The sequence below is a fragment of the Anas acuta genome, chromosome 28 (genome assembly GCF_963932015.1).
Source record: "Anas acuta chromosome 28, bAnaAcu1.1, whole genome shotgun sequence".
Taxonomy (NCBI): domain Eukaryota; kingdom Metazoa; phylum Chordata; class Aves; order Anseriformes; family Anatidae; genus Anas; species Anas acuta.
Window position 1 is genome coordinate 1716373 of NC_089006.1, and position 12701 is coordinate 1729073.

At 63.4% G+C, this 12701-nt stretch overlaps 1 protein-coding gene across 19 annotated transcripts in view; it reads left to right on the forward strand.

Moving 5' to 3' along the window:
- Positions 1 to 12701, forward strand: part of MEF2D (myocyte enhancer factor 2D) — a 64819-nt gene that overhangs the window by 21176 nt on the left and 30942 nt on the right. For 14 of the 19 annotated variants that reach the window (XM_068662636.1, XM_068662632.1, XM_068662644.1 and 11 more), the window contains exon 2: positions 3724 to 3793. The gene's annotated coding sequence lies outside the window, so the exon portion shown is untranslated. Of the gene's footprint in view, positions 1 to 2827; positions 3086 to 3111; positions 3287 to 3723; positions 3794 to 11773; positions 11902 to 11953; positions 12419 to 12701 lie in introns of those variants that run through there. The other 5 variants (XM_068662637.1, XM_068662633.1, XM_068662641.1 and 2 more) reach the window with 5 other exon arrangements.

Genomic DNA, 12701 nt, shown 5'->3' on the forward strand with positions numbered 1-12701 from the left:
TTTCCCTGCTCGGGGAGGGCCGAGACCCCAGGACCACCCCATGCAGGTCCCTGCCTGCAGCCTCAGCGGGTGCCCGGGGATTTCTTGGGGCGGTGTCGCCACCAGGAGGGCTTTTGGGGACGGCTGAGCTCACGGGGCCACCCCAGGTGCAGCCCCCCCCGGGTTACGAGGGGCGTTCCTGCCCCAGCTGTGCCGGGGATGGTGCAGGAGCAGGGTGAGCGCATCGAGCCACCCACCTCTCATCCCACCCATGTGTCCCCTCCCCAGGCATCCCTGTCCCAACCACAGCACCCTGGGGTGCTCCGGGACCCCCGCCGGTGCCTCTCACCCCGCTGTCCCCCCCCCCGCCCGCGTCCATCCAGCTGCAGGTTTCGCTTCTGCATCTCCGCCGCCCAAGGGGGAACTCAGCTGGCGAGAGCGAAACTCAGCGGCTGCAACGGTCGCCCGGGCGCACCGCCCCCCTGTCCCCGTCCCTGTCCCCCCCCCCTCCGCGTCCCCCAGCTCCTGGCGGGGCCGTGCCGTGCGCTCGGCGACCTCCCCAAGAGCCCGGAGATGGTTTTGGGGTTCGGCGAGCGCTGCCCGGAGCTGGGAGCTGCCCCGCTCCATCCCTGAGCTGGGGGAGCACCGGGGGCACCTTGGGCACCGCGTGGAGATGTCCTGGGTGCACCTGGGCCGTGGTTTGTCCCCGTGTTGTCCCTGTTCCCGTCCCATCCAGCGTCCCTCACGCCTTCGCCCCGCTGCTCTCCCATCCCCGTTTCCGTGGGCTCCTCGGGTTTAATTTCTTTTCCAGCAGCCGCTGCGGGCTGGAGGCACTGGAGAAAAACGGCAGAAGGTTTGGGGACAGCAGAAGGTTTGGGGACAGCAGGTTTGGGGGATGAAGCCCCCGAGCGGGATCGGCCAGCGGCCCAGGGGGAAGTTTGGGTTTGGAGCCCAAATGTTTGCGGCCCCGGCCCGTTGCTAGAGGAAACGTGAAAAAAGGGAAGGAGAGATTGCGGTCGGGCCGCTCTTCCCCTCCGCAATCTGCGCCTCCGTCTTGGCCCCTTGGCATGGAGAAGCCCCAAGGAGGGGGCAAAAATGCCCCATGGCCCCCCCACCCTCCCCCTTCCCACTGCCTCCCAGTTCTCGGCCATCCCCGTGGTGGCACCGGGTGGTGGTGGCCCTGGGGACGTGGGCACCCTGTGAGGAGCCGGCCATGGCAGGGCTTATCTGTGGAGGCGGCGGCTTAATTAGCTCGGGATTGATCTAATGAGGGGGCTGGGGCCTCGTTTGTGGGATTTAGGGCCTTCCAGCCCGCTGTGCCAGGCGAGGAAGGTTGTCCTGGCCACCTTCCTCCAGCAGGCCATCGGGGATAGGAGCTGTGGCGTGAGGCTGGTGGGGCAGCAAGGCTCATTTTGCCCAATTTTGCTTCGTTTTGCCTGATTTCGCCTCGTTTTGCCCAATTCCACCTCGTTTTGCCTCAGGCTGGCTTCCAGCAGTGACATGGGACGGATCCTGCTGGGAGGCCGGGGTGTCAGTGCCATGCCTCAGCCCCGTGCTCCTGCCGCCCTCGCCACGCGGGGCGAAACCGAAGCTCGGGCTTCCGAACAGGAACAGTTTTTTTTTTATTTTTTTTTATTTTTTTTTGCCTGGTCAGCACTTCTGCGCGGCCGGACACAAAGATCTCCTTCCCTTTCCCCCTTTTCCTCCCCTCATTTCACTCCGAAAAGGGATTTCGCTGCCCTGTGCCGCCTCCATCGCTCCTGTATGTTTGTTTGTTTTTTTTCCAGCTTAACGCACGGTTTGCAACACCCGATACTTTTTTGCCCTGGGGGGGGGAAATAAAACCCTTTTTGCCACCGTTTGGGGACAGTGGCCAAGCACTGGTGCTGCCACCTCTGTTAGCAGAGGTGTTTCCATACTGATGGGCATGGCACAGGCACTGGCACACGGGCACGGCTCCAGGCTCCGGTGGGCGCACTTGGGGTCCCCATGGGGGCTCCGTGTGCCCCCCTCCTTGGTTCTTTTTGCATTCAGGGGATCAGCTGGTAGCCGAAACCAGCAGCTCGTAGCACAATCCCCGTGTTGGCACATCCTCCACCCAGCTCTCTGCTTGGAGCACGGGGCTCTGCCAAGCAGCAGCGCCCCGAGCCTCACCGGGGGGCCGAGGGAAGGAGAAACCCCCTGGGAGGGGGGCTTGGTGTGCACACCGGGGGCAGGATGGGGATGGGGACACCTCGCAGCCTGGTGTCGGGGTTTGGGTGCAGCCCCCAGGGTGATGGTGGTGCCATGGGCCCACTGGTGCTCCCCACCCACCCCCTCCAGGGCTGTGGGTGACGTCTGGCTCTGCTGCGGTGACACCAGGCCGGGTAGAAAGGGCAGGGCGAAGCTCCCTCTGGTTGTCTGTCCGTCCTGCTGCCCGGCGTGGCAGGACGCGGCTCTTTTTGGTACCAAGAGACCGAGGGGTGGCCCTCGAGGGTCGTGCTTGGCCAACAGGTTGGTTGGGCGAGGAATTCCTTAATGCAGCAGGTGCAGCAGGGGGAGAGGCTGAACGCGGCATCCTCATCCCCAGTTCTCTCCCGTTGCGGAGGTGAAGGAGCCAGCCCCGTCCGTCTGTCCTGAAGCTGGGAATCCTGCGGCTGATCTGCCCGCAGGGCCCCATCCTGCATGGCGTGGGGACAAAAATGTGGCCGGGAGCTGCTGCGGGGTCACCCCGTGCACAGCTCCCCCTTTATTTTTGGGGGGCAGGCGCAGCCCCGGTGCGAGCCGCGTGCTCCTGGGTCCCTTTTTGTTGGGGCTGAATTTTGTAATGCCAGGAAATGAGCTGGCCGTGGGAGGGGGGAGGCGGCCGGGGAGAGGAAGGCTGGTTTTGTGGTCGAAGCGGAGGACGCGGACGCCGGAAAGCCGAGCACAATTCCTTGCTTTGCTTCGCAGGCGCCGAGGGGGGAGGCTGCAGCTCGGCTCGGGAGCGCAGGCGCGCGCTGCGCCACCGCCGCCCCGCGTGCGTGCTTCTCCGTGCCTCAGTTTCCCCTCCAAACCTTCCCCTCGCCCGTGGAGCAGAGCTGCCGGCACCTGGAGGACGGCGGTGGCCGCACCGGGAAGCCAGCTGGTAAATGAGTGACCAGCACCGGGCTGCGAGCCCGTTTCTGCCCCGCGTGGGTCGTCTCCGTGGCCGGCCTCTGAGTCACGAGTGGGATGAGCTTCGCCGCCGCGCTTCCTCCCGGGCTGCTTCGTTGGGTTCCCCTCGAGGGCCGCCGTCGGCCCAGCTCGTGCATTTTGTTCCCCGGGGGGACGCGTCCCGAGCCTGCAGGTCGGTGCCGTTCCTCGGTGGGCACGTGCAAGGCTTTGCAGGGAAACGGGGAAGTCGGTGCCGGAGCCCCGGTGCCGTGCCGCAGCGCCCTGCTCGCGCGGAGCGGCCGCTTGCCCCTGCCCTGGGTTAATGATCACTTGGATTTTATGGTTGCTTTCATTCCCAGCCTCTTCTCGGTTTCTTTTTCTCCCCACTCTCCTTGCGCTCATCTCTCACCTTGCTCTTGTCACCCTTTTCCCTCACTTGTGCCCCGTCACACCTCCTGGCACCGACGCCTCCTAGGGTCAGGGCTTTCGGCTGCTTCCCTGGGGCTCCGTGCAGGCTGTCCCCGCTCCGGCTGTGGGGTCACCATGGGAGGGGACCCCCCGGCTGTGCCGTGCCCTGCTCGCTGCCTCCCTCCCCTCAGCCTCACGGCCGTTCCCTTTTTCCTCTTGCAGCTTGACTGACGAGCAGTGGCCGCAGCTCCTCGGCTGGCAGGATCCGAAGATGCAGGAGTCCGCGTAGCAGGTAGGGAGCACAAAAAAACCCTTTTCCTCCCAGATTTGCTTTCCACGGGACGAGCATCTCCCCCTGGCCCTGTGTTCACCGGGAGCTCCCCTCCCATTTTTTTGCAGCGGGCACCTGAGGGGCTGAGCGCCGCGGCCACGCTCCTTGGAGCAGCCTCTTGGGCGCACGGCGGCGTGGGTCGGGGCTGGCAGCGCTTCCAGCCCCCGTGGCAGGGAATTTTGTGGGCAAGGCTGTCCCAGGGCAGTCGGCTGGACGAGCCCTGCGGGCAGAAGCCGCTGTTATTTTGTCCCCTCGCCTTCCCCAGAAACGAGGAGGGAGGGAGGGCGTTGCGGTGCGGCTCAGAAAGGGCTCGGTGTCTGCGCGCTCCCCCTTCCTGACCTTCTTTGCCTCTTTATTGCTCTTACGGTAAATGTTTGCATCTCCGCCGGCTGTAACGAGCTTGTGGGAGAGCCGAAGCCGCGTCCCTCGCTTGTGCGGAATCTTTGGTTTCGTGTAATGCATGTTCCCTCTCTGCTCTTCGGATCAATAAAAGGAAAGGTCTTAAAAATAATCCGAGCCCAGCTCCCGAAAGGAGGGGACTCTCTTCCCTCCGCTTAGCAAGCACTTTGGCTGGCTTGAGATGGCTTTTTAGTGCCGGAGAGGGGGCAGGTGAGCTGTTCGGAGGCTTGGGGCTGGGAGATGGGAAGAGCTTTGCCCATTTCCCTGCAAGGTCGAGGCCAAGGACTTCTCCTGCTGCCGTAAATCCGCGGGGCGAAGCGGTGGATGGTCCTGCTGTATGGGGGCAGGCGAAGCGCGGGGCGAGCCTGGGGACACGGCACAGGGCTGGGTGAGGACAGGGCTGGCTCCCGAGCACCGTGGTCCTGAGGCACCCCCGGCCCCGCTCAGGATGCCGGGGGGCAGCAGCGGGATCTCTAAAAGCCTTCATTCGTCCCCAAATGCTGCTGGAGGCCGGTGTCTCGGCGTGTTTTACGTCGGCACAAAGCGCTCGGGTTTGGGGCTGGAGGCGCCGCCGGAGGTGCAGGCGTTGAGTTTGGATCCAAGGAGGAGCAGCTCAGCAATCCCTGCACCTCCACGGCCGGCACGTGGAGCTGGTGGCTTCCAAAAACACCTCTGGGGGCTGCTTTGAAGCTCGTCCCCCCCCGGCTCACCGAGTGACAGGAGCAGAGGGATCAGCCCAGCCTCGGAGGCGTGCGGTGACCGGCACCGGGCGCTTTTGTCCCCTCCAAGCCACATCCTCGCGTCCCGTGGCACTCGGTGCCCGCGGTCGATGGGCATTTTGTGCCCCATTTGCTCTGCCCGAGCAGGGCTGATGCAGGAGCTCTTCTTGGGACCGTGACCTTAACGGCATCGACTCCTCCGTGTCCTGAAGACGGTCGCATCGCCACTCAGGAAATCACGTGCCCGGCACCGCGTGCGCCAGCTGCAGGGGCTGTGCCAGGCTGCCTCTCTCTCTCTTTATGGGATTTTGCAGCAAAAGGCTGATTTCCCTCTCATGGAGAAGAGACCTGAGTTTGCCGGGCCTTGCTTGGGCGTCACGCCACGTTCTTTTTATGAATTTTGTAGGTTTAGTTTTGGTGGACACCTGGGCTTGCGGCCGCTGGGATCGCGCCGTGCCGTAGCCACGAGCAGCCCCTCAGCCGGTGGGTTTGGCACAGGGCAGGGGGGCGCTGGAGGAGCTGTAGGGTCTCACCACAACCCCCCCGGTGCCCTTCATCCCAAAAAAGAGGAGGAATTGGCAGGGCGATTCCTCCAGCCCTGCACCCTGAGGTCTCCTTTCAGCTCCGGGGGGCACCGAGCGGGTGCCAAAACCCGCGGGCGTCCTGACGCCGGAGGGGAGGGGGCGAAAACCATTTTTGGGGCTGAAACCCTCAACTTTGGGGGCAAAGCCAGCTCCGCCACACCAAACCACTGCCCTGGCTGTATGGCTCTGACCGGGGGCTGCATCCCCTGCCCTGTCCCCCCCCTGCCCTGCGCCCCGTCCCGCGTTTCCTCCCGGCCGCCAGCGCCCCGCGGACGTGGAAGGGCCGCAGCCAGGCTGGCTCCTGGAAGCCCCGCTCACTCTTTCCACTGGAGAGTTAAAATTAGCAGCTGCTTTTTTTAAAACAGGCGTCGCTTTAAAAGCCCTGCCAGCCCAACTGGGTTTCCTTTTATTGCCCCCCCCCCTGCCGCCACCTCCTCCCCGAGCTCCTTTTTCTCTGGAGTTTTGTTGTTGTTGTTGTGGGGCGGGTGCTGCGCTTTTCTCCCCCTTCTTTTTTTTTTTTAATTTCCCTCCTTGCTTTTTTAGTTATTTTTTATTTTTTTCCCCCCTTTTCGTCCCTCTCTGGTAAGCGCGGGGGCAGGGTTTGGAGCCAAACAAACAGCTCGGGGCCCCCCCACCCCGATCACCTTATGGGATTTACAGCCCTTATCTCTTATCAGCCTCCCCGCTGTGCCTTGGGGGTAGGGGGCTGCTTCCCCTATGCCCCCCGTTTGCTCTGGCACAAAGCTCCAGCATCCCGTTAGCCCCACGTACCCACAACTTGGGGTTTTTGGGGTGTGGGGGGGGTCCCATATTGGAGAGATCAGCCGCACGGAGAGGGGGAAACTGAGGCACGGGGGGAGGATGCTCCTCGCTTATGGGATTGGGATGGGAGAGTTGGGATTTCCCCCAAAACTGTCAGAAAACTCACTCCAAACCCGGCTGCTTGGTTAACACGGGTAAAACCCATCCGGGTGGGGGCCACTTTTGCCCCCCACCCATCACCACAGCCCCCCAGGGGGACGCTGAGCGATGGCACGGGACGGATCCGTCCTTGTCCCCTCTCCATGTGGCTCGGGGGAGGATGCCCCGAGAGGGGGGGACCCCGCTCGCCCCGGGGGCTCGCAGGCGCCGAGGGGACCCCGGGGCCGGTGCTCGGCGGTGGCCGTGGCAGCCCGGATCTGCGAAAGCAAACAGGAAGCCGAGCGGGGAGCAGCCCACCCTATTTACTCGCCCGCGGCTCGCTTGTTTACCGGGGGTTCCCCCTGAGGTTGGTGCTGGGGTTTTTTAACACCTTCCTGCTCAGCCCTGCCCCGGTTCGGGGCCCCCCCAGGGTGGGAAGGGGGCGTTTTTTTTGTGGGGGACCCAAAATTTGCTTTCCTTCCAGCGCATGTGGAGGAACTCCGGGTAGGGGTTTGGCCCTGCGGGATGCAGGGATGCTTGAGGTTGGCCGGCGTGGCTTCTCTAGGTTTTTTTTGGGGGGGAGAAGGGAGGGGAATTGGGGTCCAAAAGGGGTCGGTGCTGGCGGTGCTGTGCCCAAATTTCCCCAGCTGCTGGGTGTGCAGGAGGAATGGGCTCACCAGTTTTGACTAATGGTGCCATCTGAGGGGGCTGAGGGTGACCAACAGAGGTGTAGGATGTCTCAGCTGTGGGCTTGCCCCCCAAAAATAAGAAGTCTCGGAGGTGTCCGAGCCTGGGGATTTCCCGTCACCATCTCCTGGTGTGGGGACACAGGGACCCCAATGGTTTGGGGATGGACACCTCTGCCCCTGCGCTTTTTTGGGGTTCCTCTCGGCTTTGGGGCCGGTTCTGCTCTGATCCCGGGTGGGCCTGGGTTAGAGCAAATCACCCCGGTAATAATTCTGCTAATTCCAGTAAGGATTTTAAGATGCATTTCTGTGAAAACTTAGGTGCAAAGCCTGTAGGAGGGAGGGGTTTTTAGGACGAGTTTTAGTTTTTTGGCTCTTTTAGTTCTTTAGCGCGCCGCCCTTGGAAGAGGATCTGGGGAAGGACCAAACCCAGCTCAGGCTTCTCCGTGGCCACTGAGATCTTGGTAGAAACAACCATGGGGTGGGTGAGAATCGCCACAATTTGGGCTAAAAACCAACATTTAGCCAGTGCTGGGGGGGCTCGGCAGGGTCTTTGCTCTGGGTTTGGCACCTTTTGGGGACGGGGTTTGTGGCCGCGGGTCCCATCCCTGATCTTAGGAAACCAAACCTGGGTCCCGCTACCTGCTCCAGGCCTGCTGGGAGAGCACTTCCCTCCTCCTGCTCTACCTCTTTTTTTTTAAATTTTATTTTTAAATCCCCTTTCTTAAGCCAAAATTTTGGCTGAAACGCTTTAACTTCTACCCGCCAACTTGCTCCTCCTGAAAACCACGCGTTTTCTCCCCCCCCCCCCCCCGAATTTGGAAGCCTGCAGAGAAAAAAAAAAAAAAAAACGCCTTGTGGCCACATTTTTTTTCTCTTTTTTTTTCCTTATTTTCCCTTTTCCAAGAGGACTTTCCCCCACTGGGACTCGCCTTCACCCACAACACTTGGATAACCCCGATGGCTCCCGGCTGCCTTTGGGTCCCGCGGGTGCCCCCGGCACCGGGTGCGGGAGCATCTCCGCGGCTTCCCTGTGCTCGGGGGGCTTCGGGGGCGAGCTGGGCACGGGCACGGGGCCGGGCGGTGACTCAGGCTCCTGCTTTCTATTCCTGGCAGGGCCAGGAAACGCGTCGGGAGCGCGGGCGGCGTCGGGCTCACGGGGCCGTGACTGCAGCCCGCGTCCCCAGCGCCGCCGGGCCGGGCATCTCCTCGCGCTCGCCCCCACAGCTCGCTGGGGTGGCCAAAATTGCAGGCCCCGCGGCGTGCCGAGGCTTTTCGTAGCCTGGCCGCCCATCCCTCGCAGAGTTTTGGGGTGATTTGCATTGTTTTGGGGTGATTTGCATTTCCCGAACGCCCTCGGGGAGAGGCGTGATGTGACGTGGGCGTGCGCGTGAGCAAGTCACGGGGACACCGCGGCGAGGGACGGGGCCGGGCGTTTTCGGGGTGCAAGCAGCCATGTAAACGTGTCAAAAAAACAAACCCCAAAGCTTCTCAAAACCCAAGGATTAGCTCCAGGGCCGTGGGACACGGATGGGGTTAAAGCAGCTCCACTTTTGCCTTCCCCGCTAATGGGAAACACACCGCAGCGGGGCCGGCTGGCGCAGCCGGCGGCGGCCCTCGGCACGGGGACCCTGCACGGCTTGGTTTGGTTTTGGCTTTCCAGTTTGGCCCGGCTCGGCCCCAGTCATCGCCTGCAGCGGGGCCAGCTGCACGGGGCGGGGAGGACAGGTTCTGTGCCGGGAACAGGAACGGGAATGGGAACGGGGCACTTGAGAGCGAGCGGCAGCAGCTGACGGCCAGCTGTCTCCGCGAGCCGGGGCCGGATCCTCACCCCCCAGGCCAGCCTTTGCCGCCGTCTTCGCCCCGAGGAGCGAGGGCTGCACGTGGATGTTTGTTCCCTTTTCTCCCCAAATAGCTCTGTCTGGTGGAAAGCTTCCACCGAGGGGCTGGGGAGCAGAGTTTGGGGCTGGAACTGGGCAGGGAGGCGAGCGGACGTGCCGCGGGCTGACTTGTGCTGTGAGAATGGGGTCTGGTGGCTGGGATGGAGGCGCAAACCCAGCCCTGGATGTTCCCAGTGCTGCTGCCCGATTTCCCTCATCCTTTTTGGGGATGCTTTGGCGTGCTGAGCCCCATGGGCATCCAGCACAGCAGCAGGCTCTGCGTTCCCATCGCGTTCCTGGATGGCACGGCGCAGCAGCAGCCGCCGTTGGGTCTCGTGGAGTTTCCCCTGGGTAAAACCCACCCTGGGGAGAGATTTGTCCTCGTTGTCACGGGGGGAAAACCCGGCCCTGCTCCTGGAGAGCCCCAGACTTTCCTTCTGGGCAGGTTTCGCCCTCCTCCCCCTGCAGAATCTCAGTGCGGAGCCGCGCTCCCATGTCCTGGTCGAGGCAGGGGTCCGGAGGCAGGGGTGGTGCCCATCAGGCCTGTTGTATTTTGGGATTTTCGAGCCATCAGCATCCTTCTGGTGGCCCAGGGGTGCACCCTCGTGCTCAGGAGCAGAGGTTTGGGTCCCTGCTGCACCCTTCTCAGGGCTGATGCCTGGCGCTTACCGTAACAGGCGCTGGCGCCGCGCGGCACCGCTCCGCCTCGGCTCCCCCACCCCTCCTTGGTGTGGTGCTGCACGGTTTCCCATTCGAGAGAGAAAACCTCAAAGCGAAACACCGAAGCGTCACCACCGCCGGGTGCAGGAGCTGAGCTGCCCTGGGGGGAGCAGGGCTGGGTGACCCCAAAACTGCAGCTACTTCATCCTCATCCATCCCCTTTCGTCTCCATCCATTCCCCTTTCCTCCCCATCCATTCCTCCTCTTTCCTCCCCATCCATTCCTCCCCTTTCCTCCCCATTCCTCCCCTTTCCTCCCCCTTCCTCCCCTTTCCTCCCCAAGTCCTCAACCCAAACTCCCGCGTCTTGCTCTGCTTTGGGATCCAGCCCTGCTTTTGCTCCCCCCCCGGCACGGGTTCGATTTGACAGCCTCCTGCTTTCCATCCGGGCTCGGAGCGCAGGATCCATCCCCCTAACTCAGCTCCCTCTCCTTCTCTCCCTTTTTTTAATGAGTCAACCTCTCATCTGTCATATTAAACCTCCTCATTACCAGGTATCTAAATTTTGCTCTGACAATAGTGACAGGGGAAGCTGCGATATCATTGCCGCGGCGCATGGCTACGGGGAGCTGGCAGGTGGTTATTTCGTGCCCTGCAGGGAGCCGTGGGGGTGGGCGACGGAGCCGGATAATGGGCTCTGGCTTCCCTTCATTTAGAAAACTGTACTTAGTGCCGAGGGAAAATTACCCCGCTCCCCAGCGCCGGAGCTGGTGACGGATGGAGGACAGGAGGGAGGCGAAGCGGCCTCGCCATGGGACTCCGGCATCGCAGGTGACGGCGGGCGCGCGGGGTGGGCGCGGGACCCTCCCCAGCACCATCCACGGCCCCAACAGCGCCTGGGAGGGCTGGGTGCCACCTCCGGGGGTGCCACGGTGTGGGTGTCACCTCCAGGGGTGCCACCGTGTGGGTGCCACTGTGGGGATGCCACCGCCAAGGTCGTGCCACTCAAGGTGGTGGCTGTGGTGGCGGCGAAACCCGTCCCGTGCCCAAGGGCGCTTCGGAGGTCGCTTGGCAAAGCTCTGCCTGGCCTGACGCCTCCGACCCGTGCTCCCCTGCCCTGTCCCCATGGGGTGGCTCCTCGGGGGGCGTCCCAGACCCGTGGGTGCTTCCTCCCAGCAGCCGCCTTCTCGCCTTTGCACAGTGCGAGCGTCCCTGGGTGGCTTCTGGCTTTTGGCCAGCGCCGAGCAGGGCCGCGGGCGCGCCGCTGACCTTGTCCGGGGGGCCCCCTCCCCGCTTCCTTCCCCCGTGTCCTTTCCATTTAAGTGGTGTGGGCAGCCACGAGCCTCCGTCGGCTCCGGCCGTTCTGGTGGCACGGGGAGGGTGAGAAAGGGACCTCAGGGATGTGGTCGGCCACGGGCTGTGAGGGCACCCCCGGCACATCGCAGCCCCTTCGCCTCGCGCCCAGTGTGACGCTGGCGCAGACAAGCACAGGAGCTGCAGGGGAAGAGACAACGTGCCCCTGGTTAATGCTCTCCCCAAATCCTCTAAAGCCCCCCCTGTGAACGCTGCTTCTCCAGCCTCGTTTAAGGGCTGCGCTTTTTTTTTTTCCCCGGGCTCGGCCGCTGTTGGCACGGCCCGCGGTTTTGTTACAGCTCGGCGGAGCCGGCGGCGCGGTTGGCATCTGCTTTTCTCCAGAGAACGCCTGAATCTGGGTCAGGAATATATGTATCTTTTCAAATTCCTCGGGGGCCTGATTGAATCCAGCCTCGATTCTGCTCTCTGGAGCCTCCCGAGGTCTGTACCTGCAGCTGGTGGGACGGATCCTGCGCCGGCAGCGGGGCCGTTTTTGCAGAGCCCCCTCCCCGGGAACCCGCCCGAGCTGGGCGCTCGCTGCTCCGGCTGCGCGCACCGGGCGTCGGGTGCGCGGGAGGGACCTGCCCGCCCGCTCGCTGCCAGGCTCCTCGCCGCATCGTGCCGGCTCTGCACCTGCTCCAAGAGCAGGATTCGGCCCCTGGGAGGGCTCGGGCGAGCCCTGCAGCTGTGCTTCCGAGCCAGGTTTGCTCCGGAGCCGCGTTTCGGCCGCCTTCCTCTCCCCTCCCCCTGCCTGCATCTGGAGGCTCGGCACAGGAACCCAGATAGCATCATCCTGAAACCAGAATAGAAGCTTTGGAGGAGACTCGAGCGTGTTTGTGCGGTTTTGATCTCGGTTTGGAGATAAAGAGGTGCTAAACAATGCTGAGCTGGTGAGTTAGCCCTTCGCACGGCGCGCAGCGGGGCCGGGGGCGCATGGACACGCGGTGCCCGACGGAGCTGTGGCCGTGTCCTGCCCGGTGCCACCGTCCTGGGCAAACCCGCGCGGGGCGATGGCTCGCTGGGGAGGTGATGGCGAGCACGAAGCGGCGACGTTGCAGGAGGAGGAGGAGAAGGAGGAGGAGGAGGAGGAGCGGTGCCAGCTGAGCGCCAGCACCGTGCGTTAGCGCCGGGGGCTTCTCGTTCCCCCCTTCCCCACGGGAGAAGGAAGCGGGGTCCCTCGGATCCCGAAGCCGGCGAGGAGGAAACGAAAAGTCCTTGGTGTCAGCGTAGAGGATATGTAAAAAACAACAATTAAGGCACAAAAGGCCGGCCCAGCCGCCAGCGAGAAAAGGAAACAGGAAGGCAAGAACTGCAGCTAAACAGTCAGGTTCAAGAGGTGACCTGAGCTCAATCCGTAGCCTTGGGAGGTGGAAGTGCAGCCCTGCGCCGCTGCCGGTTCGTGCCGTGGTGAGAGCGAGACGCACGATGCTGGGGGCTTGGACACCTCGGCTGCGCTTTGCTGCTTCGTTTGCAGGTGCTTTTAGGGCTCTTTTGCCATGGGAGAGAGGCCAGGGGTGCTGCCAGGCTGCTCTCAGGGCACTGCGTGGTGTCTCCCGGGCTCAACTGCTTTTCCCGGGGGATGCTGCGGGTTTGGCACCGGGGGGGCCCCGTCCTGGTGCCCGCACAGCGCCGGCGCCTCCCTGCCCTGACCGGAGAAGGATGCCCCGGCTCGAAGGATGCCAAGCAGGGA